At 42.8% G+C, this 20,123-nt stretch overlaps 1 long non-coding RNA gene across 1 annotated transcript; it reads left to right on the top strand.

The window, feature by feature from the left end:
* On the top strand, positions 1 to 18,282 carry LOC148054865 (uncharacterized). Its single transcript, XR_015706808.1, has 4 exons — positions 1 to 59; positions 13,473 to 13,566; positions 14,330 to 14,439; positions 17,260 to 18,282. It is a non-coding gene; the product is annotated as an uncharacterized LOC148054865 (long non-coding RNA).
* The last annotated feature ends 1,841 nt before the right edge of the window (positions 18,283 to 20,123 follow it).

The raw sequence follows: 20,123 nt of genomic DNA, 5'->3' as shown, positions 1-20,123 counted from the left end.
CAGAAAGCAACCCAGGAGTCCAGGGGTTTGTCGGACTTCTGATGGAATGATGGCCAAAGGTGAGACATTGGGGACTGCTTTACAACTGATTATTTTCGGGGATTTTATTTCCCATTATAAAGGTGCTGGAGTTCAGTCCTAGCCAAGCAGTTAATTTTCAGTTATTGCTTGTATGACTGCTTTTCTCTACATGTCCAACAGTGTAATGTATTGCAGGCTGAGCATGCCTGCAAATAAAATACAATATCCAGAGGAGCTGAGACAGTGCCCTTGCATCATTAAGTAAATGACGATACAGGATTCCCACTAAATAGATACGTTTCTTGTACAGGCCAGTGATGAGAGATGGAACTTGCCATATGGCAGAAATACTTGCCCATGTGGAGGGATGTGCCTTGCTGTCCGGCCATGGGACATCCCCATCCTCCCTGGTACTTGTCAGCACACCTCCCTGCATATGAAATGTGCATTAAGCAGGACCTGCAGCACAAATGCACTGGTTCCAGCTCAGCAGTGGGAGATGGCTTATTGAGGAGAGCTGCACAGCATTACTAGCCCAGGCACGACATTTGTTCTTGCTGCAGAAGACACTCCAAATATGAAAGCAATGGATGCAGACTTAAAAATATCCTTTTCTCAGATACCACCTATCTTGGAAGCCATTCTTCCTTTAATCGTGGTTTGCATTAACAAATATGAGGTATCAGCTTGGTTTTCTTCACTTAATTTCTTGGCAAAGGGTAAACTACAGGGCTTTGCAACTTCCAGGGCATTTTCTCTTCCTTGATACGGCAGAGTAAGCAATGTGCTACTGAATGAGTTGATTGAAGTGAAGTTCTGCCCTTATAAACTGCCCTTGCATTCCTCAAAGACATTCGGTGGCTGCACAACGCACCCTGTTATAGCCATATCTGACAACAAAATGACAGAAGGTAAGCACTTGTCAAAAAAAAAAAAATGTAGTCATATAAAAAAACCCACAGGTTTTGTCTTAAGTATACATCTCTGGGAAAAAGCTCCTTTTGGTGCACGACATTTTGATGAAGTCTTTAAGTAGTAGTGTCTTTACCATCTGCATGGGCAGGCTCTGAAGTCCAGATGTTGCTACAGGATACAGGATCCCTTTGCCCAACTAGGAGCTTCTGCACCTAGTAAACCCTAACTTTCTCCTTAAAAACAGTTGGGAGTTTTGCAATGTACAGATTACATTGTTTCCTGCCAGAAGAACAGACTTTAAGCTAGGTTTCAAAAGCCAATCCTCTGCAAGTATTCTGCTTACCTTTTTTTCAGTGCCTATTTCATCTTTTCTTAGTGTTCTGAGGAGTTTTCACCTGAATGCATTTTGTTTATCTTAATAAAAGGCAGTTTGAATAAATGGTCCTGTTTCATCCATTGCTATGATACCCATCAGGGAAATCAATAAATGAAGCAAATCTTACTAGAAATAAGGAGGCCAAGGAAAAAGATGTAGGTGAGTGTTGTAGTATCATTCACTCAGATAATGGTAGTCTGCAGTAACGTAGGCAAGACCAACAGTATTGACTTGTAATCCATTATGAACCAAGGTGTTAGCTTTGTTGCATGGTCTTGTTTTCATTTTTTAAGACTTCCCGGTGGCTTTTAGTACTTTACATCTTCATTAAGGATTTTAAAAGCAAAGATCTTTGCTTACATTTAAAATACTTTCCCAGTGCTGTGATGAAGCACAGTCACTTGCTAATGGATTTCTGAATGCCATTTTCATTATAATATTTTTATAAGACCTCTCTCTTCCTCTATTATTACATTTGCTTTTGTAAAATGGTTGAGACTGCTCATCATGTACTTTAGGTCCTTTAAATATTGTTCCTGTTTACCATTATGGGAGGGAGTTGGTGTTTTATTTATATAAGAATAAAGCCATAATCCAGTTTGTATTTGGCAGCTAAGTGTGTTTATGCAACACCTACATTTATTCCCAGGATGGATAATAGGCCATCCTCCTTCAGCATGAATCAGTCATGCAGTTAACTTTGAACTATACAAACATAATATTGGCTGAAGCATTAGTCAATGCGGTCTTTATATTTGTAAGTAAGTGTCCAGGGATTCCATAATGCCATAAAAGTGAACTCGGCTGCATAGGATAAGTGGTGTTATTTAGGGGAGATGAGGTATTGACAGCTTGACCATCTCAAGCATGACTGCATAGTCTGTCTATGAGCAAAGGGAGGATGAAGTCTCCATCCCTGGAGGTATTTAAAAGCCGGGCCGATGTGGTGCTTAAGGACATGGTTTAGTGGTGGACTTGGCAGTGACAGGTTAATGGCTGGACTCGATGATCTTAAGGGTCTTTTCCAACCTTAACGATTCAATGATTCTAAGCGCTGCAGTGTCCCTGCCCATGTAGGGACACCTGCTAAGAGGTGGCTCCTGTTTGGAGCAGCTGCTGCTGGCTAAGCAGCTGCTAAGGTGCAGTTGTCTTAGTTAAGGCAGTTTTGGGTCACTCCCTGTCCCCAGGTGGGAAGGTCTCACACTCAGACCTCCCCGCTGGTCTGGAGGCCTTGGTACAGAAACTGCCCTTTATTTAATGAATCAGACCATAGGCCTGACTCCAGTCCAGCAAGGCTCTACCAGCCCAAAAGCCTTTCCTGGGGCTGCTTTGCTCCAGCCTCTTCAGGCAGCCCTGCAGCTCATGGGATGGGGGCTGAGAGCCCAAACCTCCCTAATCCACGCAATGGGCAGGAGGTGAGAACAACTACTCCACCATTGCTGGTGACTTGGCGAGGAGATGTTCGACTTCTTCTTGGTGGCTCCTCCAAGGTGTCCACTACCCCTCTCTTCACTTGAAAATACAGCGTTAGATTCTCTCCTGATCTATATCAAAACAAAGTGGGAAGGCAATCGCTCTGGTTATAACACTAATATTTCAAAAGCAGGATCTCTGTCACTGTCCTCTATTGCAGTCATCTTTCTTGATTTAATTTTGTGGAAGGTAGAGCTAACTTTTATTCCCTGGATATAGTTCTCCAAGTTTATGTCAACAGAGGTGCACTTGAACCTTAAGTAAGAATGATCTAAAGTGAATGCGGTTCCTGGCTGCCCAGAATACTGAGCAACCCTATGAAGAAAAACTGTTATGAATATCAGTAATGCTGAGTTAAGATACAGAGTGTTAGTACAGAGCTTTTGCAATGTATTTTTACTAGTGTTTTTCCGTTATTCCTGCCCTAGCACGTCAACAAGCTGACTTAGTGGCTTAGGATTTGCTCCAATGGGTAGAAGTCAAGGAAAGAAAAGCAGTTCTTGAGCTTGATGAGCGTTATATTCTGCCTTAATGCATCTTTTAACTGATCTGTCAGAAATATTTCAGACCTATTAATCCTGAAAATCTTCTTTCAGTTCATCTGTATGATTTGTGCTGATAGCTCTCTTCTCTTGGAGCAACGATAACAATGCTTTATAGAATTCCTGCATAGTTAAAAGCAGATGCTACCTTTATGAGGGTGATGAATCCCACATGTTGAATGTGGCAAAGCAAGGACAAAAGGCCCAGAGCCTTGAGCCCAAGGGCTGCTGATAGGCAAAAGGAGACGGAAAAACAGCAACAGAGGCTGCCTAATGACAGCACTGGTAGCGCTTCCTTTCTACTGGTCTCTGCTTGCATTATCTATTGAAGCTGATTCTTCTTTTTGGGAGGATGGGGGTGGAGAGGTTTACTTGGCACACTGTCTCCAGGAGTTTTTATGGCAGCTAGGATGATGAGCATAGGCTTCAGCTAGAGCTGCTTAGGTGCCATTGCAATGCAAGCAAACTGAAAACAACCCCAAGCAATTCCAGGTGGGAAATCCCTGTCCCAGCTCCAAAGGGTGGGTGGTAAGGCATCGTAAGTAGAGTGGACCTGGAAAATACCTGATCAGTGCAATGTTTTCAGTCTGCTGAGCAGGTGAAAGAAATGGAGAGGGCAGAAAGGCAGGGGGAGACAAAGTACACACTAGCAGGCTGGTTCTTCCTATACTAAATGTTGCCCACCTAGTTGAACTGGAATTCCTACTGTGATCTGATCTGGTCTTTTGTTTTTGTTTGATATTCCCCTTCCCCCCCTTCCCTTCTTCATACATTTCTGTCCGACTTGTACTACTTGACCATTTGTAGACACCTTGAACTTGAGGTAGCCCCACTGAGGCAGCTGGCTTCATCCTAGACATCAGAGAACTGGAAGGTGCTGGCTGAGTATTTTGAAGATATTTTCCTCCTGTGCTCTTGACAGGAGGATGATTTTCTGTTGTTTGACAAAAGCTAGTTGATTCTTAACCTGGAACTCAAGGCTAAGACACATTTCAAAAGCATTACTGAAATATTAACTGTCCAGAGCAGAGACAAAGACAGTAAAGCATTAGAAGCAGCAGAGCTAGAAAACTTATATTTACTGAAAGTGTGGCTGGCTTTTAGTAGCTCTGGATGTGCGGGAATGTGTTCTGGTGAGAGAGTATAAGATAGGAGATTGAAATTCAAACTGTTCATCTTTAGGTTGCCAGCTCAGACTGGGTCAAGATTTATTTGCTGATGTAAATAGCTTATAGAAAGAGACAGAAAGGTATTAGCATCTGTCAGCACTGGTAAGTTGTAGAAATGAGTTGTGGGTGGAACAATTTGTAGTGGTTTTTGATTGCAGTCTGTTGTTCTTCAGCAGAAAGAGTAAGAATAGAGACTAAATCACCATCGGTGCATGCCAAGGACTTTATCAGACCCGGATGGGCTTGAGACTCATGACTAACTCCGATGCTTATGCCAAAGCCAGAACTGGAGGAGATCTCATAGACCTGCAGTGCCAGCTCTCCCCAGACAGGCAGTGATTCTCACCTCCGCAAGCCACCTTCGTTTCCAGACTCTTCCTGCCAACAGATTTGGTCAGAGGATCTGCCCTTACTTCCATAAAATACAGCTGGTTCCTTTATAAAAGTCAAATGTAATTTATGACAGGGCAGAACAGGCTGTTCAGATGAGCTAGGGAAGCTGGACCGTGTCCCACACAATATGCAATTGCCTGTGTTTTTTACTAACCACACCAGAATGCCTTCTTTACCAGTTTAATAAGCACATGCTAGTTAAACAGACATAATTCTTGAGGCACTGTAGGAAGTAAAAATGTAAAAGTATTTTTTTGCCAAGCATTTGTTCCAAAGAAAACTGCTGTTCAATAAAGACTGCCTGTTCTTGGCTCTTCTGCTGCCTCCAGACCGGCTCAGAGGCGTGTGTATGTGTTTGGCGGAGGGGTGAGTGGTTTCTTCAAAAGTTGGCGTGGCTGTAGGTCAGTTCATTTGGCGTGGGGAACCAGAGCCAGGATGGAAGTGTTGGTGTGACATTTTTGCTACAAAGCCATGCTATACCTATTTGAACAACTAGCCTGTAAACATCGTGGAGCTGCTGGTATTGCACAAACCATAGGGATGACTCTCCTGCCTCAGTAGTCTCGTGTGTGCAGTGCCATAGGCATGGGCGACCCGATTTCAGTGACAGCAGAGGACGAAGTGGCTCCCTGTCTTCCCCTCTTTGCAGGGGATGGAGCTGCTCAGACTTGTAGCTCTAATCCTGTCATGAGACAGGAATGTATGTTACAGCAGCCTGGGCTAATAGCGGGGTTAATGCCCCCTTCGCGGCGTTCCCTTTTCCCTTCCTTCCTCCTGCACCTGCTGCTGTAATTTCCTGCTCCAGCGAAGAATTGTCAAGATTAGAGCCTTTGTTTAGAGCACTCAGACCCAAATCTTTTCTTTGCAAAGTTGAGCGCCTAACTTACCATCCTCAAAGGGCAGTTATTTTGTGTTTGTCTTATAATACCACCTAGAGGCCTTAACTGACTTTGGGCTGATAAACGCTCAGCTTTTTCTGAAAATCACAGTCTTTAAGGCTTTTCTTTAACTGGATGCTCCAGAAATGAAAGCCCCAGGAAGACGAGCCACGCAGGAGTTGTGGTGTTTTGCTCCCAGCAGACATCAGAGCAGTTTCACCAGTATTACTGAGCTGTGCAAACTTCTCAAAACGGATCACTTTTTCTGCAGTGGCAACTTTGCAAACGTTCTGGTCCAGATGTGAGTTATTTCAAAAATAAGAGGGAACATGGCCATTGCACCACTCCGGCTACCCTTCCTGTATGGTTCAGAGTCAAAGACTTTGGGAAGGCAATCTACCCGAGTATTTAGTTTGAGGGTATCTCATGTAAGTATTGGAAAACCTAAATGGGGAATGAAAATGTGCTAGAGTGGTGGATCAAGATGTACAGAAGAGTATGGAGCACTCTTCTAGAGAATACTCTTGCAGGGTAGCCAGCAGCAGAAAGTGGGACCGTTTCCTTCCGTACCCCGGGGGAGTCACCTGCTCCGCTGATGCTGTGGTTTCAGTACTCAAATGTAGCTCTTTCACATCAGGGCATCATGGTGCCATGCTCAGGCTCAAGCAGCTCTCATAGAAATGAGCTCCCTTCTGGTATTTCTTCTTAACGTGTTAGGAAGCAGGACAGGTTTTCTGTAAGCAGCGAGGAATGGTGCTCTCTTATTCTACCTGTGATTTCTCCAGCTGGCATGCTTTGTTTTGAAAAGTGTGAGAACAACTGTAACACCTGATTTACTCGAAGGTCTTGTTTTTAACCCACATGCACAACTGTTTACCACCAAGAGGAAAGTAGTTTTTACCTTGTGCCATAAACGCAGGCCTAAAACTAGACCTTAAATCCCCATATTCCAGAAAAAAAAAAATCTACATTCAGTGTAGAAAATTGAATTAAATTATTAACAAACAATGTAAATAAACAATGTAAATGCTCTTAGATAATCCAAACAGTAATCCTAACTTTAAAAAAAATAAATACTGTCTTTAACAGAACGTTGCCTTAACTACCTCTAACAGGCTCTGGCGTTTAGTTGTACATTTTCCAGCTCCTGCAACGAGATTGGCAGGGTTACTATTAATAATGGCAGTGGAAAGAATAAGATGGGTCCCACAGGGAAAATGATTATGTGATCACATACCAAAGACTGCATCCTCAAGCGTACAGATAAGGTAAGACAAGCCAGGCTTGCTGTGGGAACAAACCTGCAAGTGTTTCACAGTTGGGTAATGCTTCATGTTATATTTCTGCATGCTATTTCCTAAGTTTTAGCATATTAAAACCTAGGGGGAGGAGGGACAGGAGGCAGGCAGGAATAGTCTTGAGCTTCTCCCAAACATGAGTGATCACCAAGGACGAATTTTTCAGGGCTGCTGTCTGGAGGGGTTGGTAGCCAGAGGAGGGGGCTCACTGCAGTGTGGACACCCCACCAGAGGTGATGGAGATGCTTTGCCAGTGGGCTCCATCATCAGCTGTGGGGCTGGGGAGGAATCTGACACTTGGAAATAATGGGATCCACTCCAGCTGGGCAATGGGTCCCGGTATTACAGACCTCACTGACCCTCTTTGACCCCCAGGTCATCTGTTTTCCCAGCTGCTCTCCCCTCCTCTTTCCATACTCTCCTCTGCAAGTGACTCTCAGTCCCACCCACTCCATCTCCTCCTTCTCACCACAGCCTCAGTGTACGCCATCTCCTCTTACCATGGCCCCCCTCACCCTCCTGAGGCAAAAAGGCTGTTGCTGCCCATCTCCAGGTTGCTCCAGCTCAGGCAGTGCAGAGACCACCTTCTCCAGGATGTCCCTGCTCCATCTGTCCAAGCCTTCTGTTTTGGCAAAACCAAACTGTGCGGCCAAGAGGTCTCCTGGCCACAACAGGGATCTCTGGCTGGGTTTTTAGAGCTGCCACAAGGTGGTGAGGTGCTACAGCTTCCCAACCAAGTGGCAATAGGTTCGTTTTGTTTTGTTTTGTTTTGTTTTGTTTTTTCCCTTCAGGTACCCAAAATCAGTGGCAGTGCAACTGCTGAAACAATCCCAAAATTTGGCTTTAGCCAAAACTTGCCACTGAACTCTTTATTCCATATCATATTTTTAGCAATGCTATAAACAAAAGCAAACCAGTCCTTATAATGACACGTACGTGACACTAGACCTGCTTTGCAGTTAGTCTGAAACCTTTGACAGTAGGTACAGAAGTGTTTTGACTCCCATGCATTTGTATATAAATACATAGTGCTGTATCTTTGTAGGGAGTATCCAGAAATCAGTCAATTATGCAGTTTTTAAAAAATTGTTCTGTGGCCTTCGAAGTGGCCTTCTTTAAAGACATGTTCACATAGACCACCCACCAGCCAAATCTTTTTCAGTGCCTGTAGCCTTTGGCATTGCATATGAGATCATTCACTGAATGGTTTAAAGACTGGGTTTTGTCAATTTTCAGTGGCATTTAGCATCAGCACAGCCCATCAGTGTCTACGCCTTGGGATTGAGGCCTTAAATGAAAACAACCAAGGAAAGAAACATTGTCTCTTCAGTTTCTTTATTTGAAGTGTAATGTTTTTAAGATCAAAGCTAACCTATTCTGTGTGAACTTCTCTAGAGAATTTCAGCTCAGGAATGCAAAAGCAGGATTATTATTTTATTTTTTAAAGTATCTCAGCTGGATTTCTGCGCATCTTATTTAAGTGGCTTATACTACCACTTATAGTCTGGCACCTGCTCTGGCACTTTTTCTCTAATGTTTTGTCGAGCGGTGCTGTACACAGCCTGGGATGATTCAGAGTTTAATACTTGGCCCTTTGCTTACGGAGATGCGGGAGCGGTGGAGAAGGCATCCTCAGGGAGCCATGGTGTGAGCGGTGCAGTGGGCAGCGCAGGCAGCATCGCAGCGCGCTGCCTGCAACCGCCAGCCGTTCCCGTGGGCTGCGTGACGCCAAATGCACGGTGACACGCACAAGGAGCGTTGCTTGAATGTCTGGTCCCCAGAGTGCGCTCACTCGCTCTTCCCAGAGCTGAAATACAGGCTCAGAAATACTGCTTGGGTCACACTTTGCATACGCATTTTCTCTAAGTGTTTTCATCTTATCAAGAGATGCTTTATATAGCCAATGCAAATTACATATCCATCTTCCTCCAGGAGCAGAAGGAGAAAATAATAGAATAAGGGATTGGGTGTTTGCTTTGGCTTCTCGCGCAAAGTGTAAGTGGCTACCATAGCAATGCGAAGCAGATTTTAATATTTCCTGTTGTTTAGCAGATAATCAACAATGGCACATGTTGCTGTTTCACGTACAAGGCAGTGTGGGGAGCTGATGAAAGTAGGAGATGGAGACATCTTGGATGATGGCAGCGGAAAGCCCTGCTGTAAACATTGAGCTAGATGCTCGAAGTCGCTTGAGCCTTACTTAGGTAACACCTTTTCAGTCCCTGCACAGCAGAGATGCAGCTCAGAGGCCACAGCTGCAAGACTGAATGAGACAGTGAAGTCAAAAGTACCCAGCACAAATCAGATCACAAGCATCTAATTCGGAGCTTCTCAGCTGAATGCATTTGGAGGGGAATAATACAAGATGGCTATGCTGAAGGCTGCAGTGGCACTGCTACGTTATTCAGATGAGCAGCTTGCAGAATTTCTTGGCTCCTTTCTACCTTTTATCCTTGGGAATAGTGTTCTCGATGAACCTTTTGGTTTATTAATGCTCATCATTATCTAAATTGCTTTTTGTCTTTCAGTTACTGCTGCCTCCTCTTGTAAGCGGTGTTCATATGAACTTGTTCCAGGGAGAGAAAAATGATGATTAACCCTTCGTCTGCCTTTCCATCTTACCTCAATTTTAATACGACATGAAAGGCAAAATCTGAGACATCTGTTGTTTCTTTCAGCCATTTCCACAGAGACATTAGATGATAGCATTTCAAGCACTCAACTGACAAAACAACTCACCTTGTGAGAACACTCTGATTTATTATATTGTTGCACTGCACTAGTTTTGTACAATGTAGGGAATATTTTTTTTCTCTGAGACGTCCTCCATTTTTTGCATTAAAGCAGTATTTTCACATAGTTTTATGGTATTCTATTATATACGAGTAAAGACATTCTTGATATTAGAATGTGAAGGAAGTTAGTTAAAAAGAATGCAATTCATCTCCAAAATAATCTTCTGATCAGACCCAGAGATGTGGTTAATGCACGATTTGCCATCTGCTTTAACTAACAAGCCTTAACGTAGAATCAGTATACAAATAAAAAGCACTGGCAGAGTGAGAATAAGATATATACTACTTCTGGGGATAGAAATAGTACATATTCTCATCCAAAGAGTGGAGTAATCTTCACTTTGTTAAAATGGGGTGAATGAAGAATAATTTTAAAGTCAAGGTGGTTACTGAAAACTAATTTTAATGCGGCAATCAGGATTTTTACCCCCAATGTTCAGTCTAAGGAGTGTTCTTGTATGGTCTGTTTGATAGGGAAGACACAGTGGAGTGGTCTGTTGGCTAAAGCATTCCGTGGGGCCCTGGCTGGGCAGTCACTGGTGGGTGTGCTGCCCCACGAGGTCCTTCTCTGTTTTCACTGTCTGTGATTCTCGGTTTCAGACTCTAGTGGGAACTCACAACAACCTCTTGCTGTATATTTTAAATGCCTATGTAACACTGAGAAGCTAAAGGGCAAACCCCAGCTCCAGCTGATCCATGCTGCAAGTTCATCAGGGTGGCCGAGGGCTCGCAGGAATGAGCTGCTCTGTGTAGGCTCCAAGAGCAGGGAGTCCTCTTAAATGTTCACGAATGCTTTGGGCCAAATTCAGTCCCAGTAAAACTCCACTGTGAACAGTTTTTTCTCTCTCCTGAACAGCCCTTTATGAACTTCTTGGAATTTCTAGTGCAAAATTCATTACCCAATTTCTTTATCTCTGTTTATAGTGCTGCCAGTAACAGCGCTTGAGTGAGCTGTAGGAGCTGCCCTGTGGTACAGCAGATCAGCAAAATGAAGAGTGTTGCAAAGGATATATTTCTTTGGTACCTGATGATGAACAGCTGGGCAAGCAGGAGAACGTTTGTCTGATACTGTTATGGAAGTACATTTGCTTACTCCTTGGTCCCTTTACTTCTGCCTTGTTGAAGGGCTTCCAGAAATGCTGGTTAATCTGGTTAGAATCCTGACGGCCACTCTGAGCTTTGTCTCTGTCCCTAAAAGAGCCCAATTTTCTACTGGCATGAATTGATAGAGCTCCACAGCATACACTAATGCCATGGTGATTTTTATCAGCAAAATACCTGGCATAATTATCTTAGTGCAGCAAGTGTGGTCAAGTGGTGTAATGTAATCCAACACCATCTAAAGAATGCATGTGACAGCTTTGTTTTGCAAGAAGGGAGTAGAAGGGCTTGTTGGAAGGAGAGCCCAAATGCCCTTTAATTCAAGGAACTAGCATCTGACCCTAATTATGTAGTGAAAATGGAGGTAGTGCAAGCACCAGAAAATGGACAAGTCTGCAACAGGAACAAAAGCATCAACTGCTGTTGAGCTGTATGCAAAGTTCAACTGAGAGAGAGAGAGAAAGACAGACAAAGTGGCTCCAGTTGCACATAAATACTAGATGGAAAGTGTGTTGAGGAAGCAGGGCAATGGGTTATTTCTCATAAGCTGCAAAATTGCTTAATATAAGTGAAATGAATTGCCCTTCCTGTAGAAATTAATTATGAAGGCAACTTTACAGAGCAGCATAATAAAGATCTAGGCAAAATAACAGTGGCATTGAATTCAAAAGCTATGCATAATGAATGGTCTATTAGCATTCCTGTGATCAATTCCAAGAGACCTTGACTGTTGTATAGTAACATACTTAAGTTTCTAACTAACTGATTTTATTATTTAGTTTGACATTATGTTAGTTGTTTATCAAAGAACTGTGAGCTCCAGGAATAACTTACCAAGGAGTAACTTTTTGTATTCGGTGACACTTTGTTAGATTTTAGTGTGTTCTTTCCCTAAGATTTCTCCCATGATAAACATCTGCCCACACCAAAATCTGATTATGTCCACGTTTCATAATGAAATTATGAGCACAGAGATACTTGATCCTACATTGCTAAGATTTTTTTCACCCAATCTGATAGATCATCCTTTCTTCCTAGAAAAAAAAAAAAAGGCTTCTTTACTATTTATCATCATGTAACACACTGTAATCGTTTAAAGTTATCAGAGTAGGGACTATTGGGAGTAAATGCTGTTACAGTATTTGCAGATGAGCAATACGCAGACCAGGTACTTGTTAATAGGCAATTTAAGAAATTTCCAGAGTGCTGATAAGACTGTGTGGAGTAACTTTTTTTACAGTGGAGAACAACAGATTCTCTTTCAAGCAGATACATTCACATGCAGTCTTTCCAGCTCATCTCTCCTCTTTGAAGAATACCATAGAAGAGAGAGCATTCGACCAGAGGTATCAGTGGAGGGAGAGTGTCTTTCACAGACTGGCTGAGGTTGGAAGGAACATCTGGGGGTCATCTTGTGCAACCTCCCTGCTCAAGCAGGGCCACCTAGAGCCCGTTGCCCACGACCATGTCCAGATGGCTTTTGAGTATCTCCAAGGATGGAGACTCCACAACCTCTCTAGGCAACCTGTGCCAGTGCTTGGTCACCCTCACAGTGAAAAAGTGTTTCCTGATGTTCAGAGGGAACCTCCTGTGTTCCAGTTTCTGCCCATTGCCTCTGGTCCTGTCACTAGACACCACTGGAAGGAGCCTGGCTCCATCCTCTTTGCACCCTCCCTTCAGGTATTTATACACATTGACGAGATGCTCCCCTGAGCCTTCTCTTCTCCAGGCTGTACAGTCCCAGCTCTCCCAGCCATCCCTCATGTGTGAGGTGCCCCAGTTCCTTAATCACTTCGGAGGCCTTTTGCTGAACTCTCTTTTTTATATGTAAAAAAAAAATACTTTCACACTTAAGAATCAATAATTGATTGTTAAATTATGCAAAATTCTCCATCTGAAACCAAGGGAATTAATTTGGGAACTGTAAGAGGGACTGTCAGCTGTTGGGCTGCAGAGCTGTTACTGGCAGAGCTACCGTAGAGTTTGTGTTTTTCATTACTTGGGTCACTGGTGTAACATCTACAGCAAAAAAACGTGTTACAACTGCTTTAAAGAAGTGATACGGTGCCTCAGTCATCAGCCTATTCCTTCCCTCAAACTGGACAAAACAACTCTCGGATACTCAGAGTGAACACAGTAATGTAGTTTCTAAGAAGAAATAGGACACACAAAAATGTTTCTTGCAAGGGCATCCCTGTACAAATCCTCTTCTCTGCTCTGGCAGCCCATTTTATCCAAAGAGCTACAGAATAAACCAGAGCAGAACCCCAGAGGAGCACATACAAGCCACTGCAACAACTGGTGAAGCACAGCCTCCCCAGTGTGATACTGGTGAAGCAGGGTCCCCCACCTTAGGAAAGAGTTCTGGAGAGGGACTCAGTTTCTAGCTTTCCAAGAGTGTGATATTTGTCTCTGCCAGGCTGGAAGCAAAGGAGATCTCATATTTTGCTGTTAGGAACATAGTGAATCACTTCTGAGCTATTTGTTACCTCCAAATATCTGTTCTTGCAGGTGCTGGCAGGTGTTCCCATCTCAGCGGGTGAAACCCACCACCTGTCTTTGCTTGCACACAGAGGAAGCGCCTATTTCAACCAAATTGCACGAGGTGAGCATCCATAAAGTACGATGTGCTGCTCTGAAGAGCGGGTAGATATAATTTGCCTAGTTATATTTTATAGTTGCAAATTTAATATGCAGGGTTGTTAATTACGGTATAATTAGAGCATTTTAAAATGCCATGTTAAACACTTAATCTTCTTCTGATTTATCCTCCAATCAGTTTGTGCTTTTTTTTTTTGTGCAGACAGACATGTTTGCCATCCTAGATGGGGACAACTAGCAAAGATCATGCCAGTGTCTCTAATCAAATGGTTAAGTTTTTCAAATGAATCCATATTATCTGAGTTTTTTATTTTTAATCATACTTATACTCCAGTTTGAATGTGTGTTGATTAGTTAGCTGTCATCTTAGGGAAACAAGAAGTGCTTATATTTACCCATATATTATGCTAGTCATTATTCAGCACTGATTGGTTTGATGGAAAAATATACATTACCTCAGCAGATAAGCTGCTTAGTCTTATTCATCGTGTTAATTATATACGCAAATAGCTATTACCATTTCATTTTTTTGTTGAGTTTATTAATAGTTGTTTATCTGTGCAGTGATTATGTAGTTTATTCTTCCTTGTCCCTCTTTCCTCCCCCCCCCCCCCCCCCCCCCAATATGTCTTCTCTGAAAGTGGTAAACATCTGGCTGTAGTCGTGCCCTGAGGGTAACTTCAGCCTGTAGTCACACTTGTTCCCACAAGGTAGCTCTCCTCAACAGGAGGATGATGAAACTTCAAGAGCTAATTTAGGCTTTGCAGGGACTGATGGATGCCACTGCTTCAGAAGAGAACGCTCTTCTCTCCCAGCCAGAGGAGGGCCACTGCTACCCTCTTTGCCATTTGTTGTTGGGGTTTTATTTCCATGAGAGGTAAGATTGTCTTTGTGTCCATTAAAAGGTCTGAGTAACTTTTAGCCCAAATGAAGAATAGGAATATGCACATTCTAGCATGGATAACAACTATATCAAATTTCTGATTGTAGTAACCATTTGGTAAGGTACCGGACTCTTCAATTCTGCATGCACAATTACGTGTGGTGTTCTGTTAAATAGCTAATTTATGAGAAAAAAATTTATATCCTGTAAGGATGAATAGATAAGGTTCACAAGCTACTGTCTCTAGATGATTCCAGGCCAAAATCACTCATTCACAAGATAATTGTTTCCAATTCCTAGCTCTTCACTCTAAATTCTGAGTTTAGGAATTATGTGCATAATCACTAGCATTTGCTTCAGTTTGTCATTCTGTGATATTTTCAACTTGCAGAGTCCATTTGTGTGAATGCTCATCAAAGTCTCATCCAAGAGGAGAATAGGCATAAAGCATGTTCTTAACCATGAAAAAAAATTGCAAAGATGATACGCAAGCTAATTATTAGTAAGATTCTGCACAGGTACAACAGTCTGAGTTACATATACATGTTGGGAACTGTTCATTTTCATCAGCTTCAAGCATTAGTGAAAACAACAGGAGGTGTCCAACATCTCGCTAAGATCTATCCCAAGGGAAGACAAAGAAAGTTAAACCTCTCAGTATTTTTCTTTTTCTTCCATTTTCTATATAATTATCCTATTTTATATGGTTGTTGGCTACTGTGAAATTGAGAATATCAGCCTGATTCTCACCTATTGCATCTCTAAGTTCTTTGTTACTTGTTTTTCTTTTACTTTTTGATATGGCCCCAACTGCATGGTTCCCTTCGTGCTGCCTGCTATGAATATCTTTTCTTACTCACCTCAGCATCTGTTCCTGTAGGTATTACAAAGGAATGTCTCCAGAGCAGAGGATACAGTGAAAACAACGATTCCTTAATTTTTGGCTGTTTTAGTAGCTCCTTAAAACTACAAACATTATTCTTGTTCCACCCTGTGCACTGGTTATTTGACTGCAGATACGCTTTGATGCAGATGGGTGTAACTTTTATAAAGATCTCTCACAAGACTGAAGCCACTCTAATACCGAATATTGATCGTAGGCAAATTCTGAGTGTGGTTTTTTTCCCGCTTTAGCTATTCCTCATCTTTACTCTGTTTGTTTGTGAGGACACTGGAAACCTCTGGACATAAAAAGTGCAGGAATGCTATATAAGTTTTAACAAGCAATATAAGCAACATAAGTTTTAACAAGTAAACAAATATTTTTATTTTTTGTCTGCACACAGCTTAGAGGGCAGCCCTGGTGAAAAGACATACATGTATGTATATATATATTAAATATGTCATGAGTAGGAACAAGTCAGTAAAAAGCTGCAGTTGGCAAAATGAAAATTTGGAAAAATTCTGAAAGACGGTGAGGAAATATCTCCCAAAATATTATCAAAAACTGATAGTAGCAGGAAGAAATAATGAGCAATGAAGGTCCCAAACTATCTTGTGATTAGGAGAGCTCACGTATGGCCCCAAAAGGAACTGCCTCTCTGGGGATGGCATCATCGTTTCAAAAGTACCTCGCTCTTTGGCACTGCCCCTCCTGTCCTCTCTAGGTACAAACATAAGACCTGCTCTGTTCTTAAGGCAGCAGGCTCAGGGACAGGCTTGTGAGTAGTCTCTTTGCAGACTTGAGGCTGTCTTGCTTATCACCTGCTCTTTCACTTCCATATTGGCACCAACTCTCCTTCTGGAAATCCTACGGAAGAAGTGACCGGCCGCACCGCGTGGGCGGCTGCCAGCAGGTGAGAGGCAGCGCACAGAGCCGGACAGGCAAATGGCAGGGTGGCAGCTGCGTTTTGCTTTGAAGATAACACCTGGAGCTGCTGCCCTCCGCTGCTGTTGCTCAGAGATGCTGCCCTGGATGCTGCACCTGGGTTGTGACCCTGCGTTTATTGGTGCCTCTCTCCATTCATTCCAGGAGCTGTGGCCGTACCCCATTTCCATGGGTGAGCCTACGCAGGCCTGTCCATGGCTCACGGAGCAGCACGTGCAAAGAATAAATCTGTCCTGCTGCCAGGAGAATAACAACAAAAAAGGGGTTTGAACAAATGTGCCAGAATGTTATTTCCAATAAAGCTTATAAACATAATTATCTGTGAACAACAGGGGGTGGGAGCAGAGATATGGGAAGGCTGAATCATCCCTCAAAACACAGGACTCTGCAAACCCTTCCAAGTATCCAGTTTGTATTACTATGCTGCAAGATTCAGCAGGGAAGAGGTATTGCCATTTAGCTCTAGTTTTCTCTCCCATCCCTCTTAGAGGTTAGTCAGAGTCCATCACCAGCTCCCGGGTATATACAGACCTGCCTGGAGATACAAAATTGCCTGCGAAGAGTTGGACAGGTTGCAGGGGAGGCCTCTGGTGAAGTGAGCCTTAGTGTGGATGATGGGAACTGGAGGCAGAGAGGAGTGGGAGTGGTACATTTGCTCTCCGTCCTGTCACCTATGCAGATTATCAGAAGGGCAGACTCTCACAGGCCACCTAGACCTCTCAGAAACTTCTGAAGATTTCACCTTCCACTCTTCTTTGTAGCCTGTTCCAGTGCTTCCACTAATAAAACCTTTTTTAATACCTAACCTGTCTCCTCTCTTACAGTTTAAACCCTGCACTAATTCTCCAACCCAATGGTTACTGAGGACAGCTTATTAACAACTTCGTGATAGTCCTTCACTGATATCAAAACCTTCATTATTCTTTCCCTGGGTTTTCTCTACAGGAAACGATCCCCCCGAACACACGCTTTATTTCTTCTTGCAGGCCCAGGTTACACTTAGAACCGATCGCTCTCATCGCAGGCTCTCTGCAGACTCCCCCCAGCAGGTTTGTGTTTCTATTCGACGCGTGGTAGCAGGAGCTGGCATGCTGTTCTCTCTGATGTCTCACCAGAGCCAAACACAGCAGGAAGAAACCACAGCATGTCTGATGTACTTATTTAGCTTCCAGATTTTGTCTTTTTTCACAGCCACATATTGCCTTCATTTACTCAAACTTCCAGAAATGATGCACTTGTTGTACTGATGCATTGATTATCACTTTTTACATGTGGCATAACAGAGCATTGTGTAGAATGATACCCAGCTGAAATCACTGCTCCACTTGGGCAAGAGCTGAATTTCAGTCCCACTTGCTAACAGTGCTTCTAGCCTTCCTCACGTCTGTCTTCAATTTTCCTACCAAGCATCATTTGTGATTCTCAAAACTTTGCACAGTCTGTGACTAAGCTGTCCCAGGTCTTGGAACAACGGGCACATATGGGTGAAACCTAAAGATATGGTGAATCCGTCTGAATTTTCCTTTCAAAAAGGACAGGGATTATCCATTACATGCCATCCACTAACATGGATTATCAAGTAGAAGGTGACCCAGTCCTTGATTTTTTTCCCAATACTGGTACCGACTATGTACTGGACAAGTTTTCAGACAGCTTTAGTCTTAGCCTTCCCATTTAACAAAGATAAAACCGTATTCTTGAAATGCTATCACTAGAAACTGGTTATGTATGTTCAAAGTACAATGTTGCTTTTCTTTGATAGAGGAAGCAATTGCTACACAATCCCTATTTAAACACTGTGAAACCCCATGTCGGATGCTTGTACTGCCTGCTCAAGCCTTTTATGATCTTAATGGTTTACGGCACCAGCTATCAAATCACAGTGTAGACATTATATTACATAGAAACAGGCATTATGGACTAACTCTTATTTAAAATAACCCTGAAACAATGAGCTGAATTCATGATCCAGGGAAACATTTCTGCGGATGCTAAATCCTTAGAGCATAGGGGGATCCATTAGCAAATTTAGTAATGGAGTTAATTTTTCTGTTGTCTGCTAACTTAGAAAAAGAAAAGCAACACTTGATTAACAATTGATTAATATCTTTGAGGAATGACATTGTAGTGGCACCCATCCTACTATTGCAACCAAAAGGGTCTGCAACAAGGACATCCTTGTTTTAAATGCTTGCTTTTCAAGATATTGTGACTTGATGTACGTCTAAGTGAATAATAACAATAAGAACAATGATGAAGCCGCAATATAGAAATTATGGAAGGGAATTCTTTTGACAGAGCCATAATACTTTAATTTGAATAAATAAATAAAATAATGGAAGAATCGGCTTACTGTCTCTGCAGATATCAAAGAGATTTTATGCCCTGTTCTGGCTGCGTACAACAGACTGAACATTGTTGCAAGACGAAGATGTCCGGTGTCTTGGCACGGTGCGGGGATAAGCAAACCTACAATGACTCTTTTGAAAATCCTGCTATTGCGCTGCATGAAAGAAATTGGTTTGGAAACGGAGGGGGTGATATCAGCAATGGGAAGAGGGGCTTGGAAGGAGACCTGTGGCTGAAGGGAAGCCAACAGGCAGCCCAAGAAAGGATGCTAAAAAGTGAAACACTGGCAAAACTGCTCTGACTTAAAGTGGGGGCTACTCGAAACTGAGGTCAGCCCAGAGCTCTAAGGACCTAAATAGGACCTCTGTGCTCCTTCAAATGGAGGCGTTTATTGATGCGTGACTTTATTTGTAGTTTTTATATTCAGCTTCTGGTTACAGAGACATATTCTGGTTGACTCTTTTCCACCAGGCTGAAAAGCCCTCAAGTATTGAGGATTTTCTCCTGTGAAATTAACATAATCAAATATTTTGTTTCCCTGTTGCTCAATTAAAAAGATCAAGAGTTTGAGGTCTCTCATTGCAAAGCACTCTCCTCAAAGATTAGGTCTTTTTTTTTTCTCTTGTGCTTTCTCCATAAATGTCTCTGTACCATCTTTTGAAGAACTGGATCCAGTAACTTTATTTTGGTCTTGTCAATGTCATAGAAGAAATTTTTTCCCTGCTGTCAGCATACATCCCCTTCTTTTGCTGCAGTACCTTACTGGCAGCACGTATGTAATTACTTGCACTTTGCCTCCCACTTCCTCTACTGAGCCTTCGTTTTCCAGGATAATTTCCCATTCTTTACATACGACTCCACCTCTAGGAGCATGAATTTATAACTTTGCATTCGGTACAGTTAAATGCATTTTGTGCTGACTAGTTCAAAATAAGCTGACTAGCTTATGAACTTCCCTGCATGGCCTCCTTTGCCTTACATGAGCATACCACGCTTATGAGACACCAGTATAGCTCACATGGATCTCCTGTCTTCTTTCCAGGATGCTACATGTGTTACTAACCACGTCTAGGACAGATAATGCTGTAAAGCATCAATATGGAGTCTCTTCACGTTTTAAAGGTCTCCTAGGGTCAAGACGAGAGGACTAGAGGATGCAGCCTGGGAAGAAGGATGCAGGAGGATTGAGCAACTCTTTGTAGTGAGGTTTTCTTTCCTTTCCTTCCCAGGTATTTCTACCTAATGTTGCCACGTCTGTGGCAACGCTGTGTTTTCTGACCGGCCTGCCACGGTGAACGATGGGTGTTTGCCACAGGAGGAAGGAGGGAGGTGTACGACTGGTACCTTTGCCCGTGCAAATCTGAAGACAGTTGCCACTCAGCTGACCAGTACTGAAGCTCAGCAAATAACAGGCAGAAATAAATTACGCAGTGTGCTCAGTGTCAGCCTTGGGATAAGGCGGGTTAGGTAATCATTTTAATACAGAGATCATCACTGGATC

The sequence above is a fragment of the Nipponia nippon genome, unplaced genomic scaffold (assembly GCF_047370975.1).
Source record: "Nipponia nippon isolate SJK-2023a ecotype South Korea unplaced genomic scaffold, ASM4737097v1 scaffold_3, whole genome shotgun sequence".
Taxonomy (NCBI): domain Eukaryota; kingdom Metazoa; phylum Chordata; class Aves; order Pelecaniformes; family Threskiornithidae; genus Nipponia; species Nipponia nippon.
The sequence above is the reverse complement of the archived record's forward strand: the minus strand, read 5'-3'. Positions and strand labels throughout refer to the sequence as shown.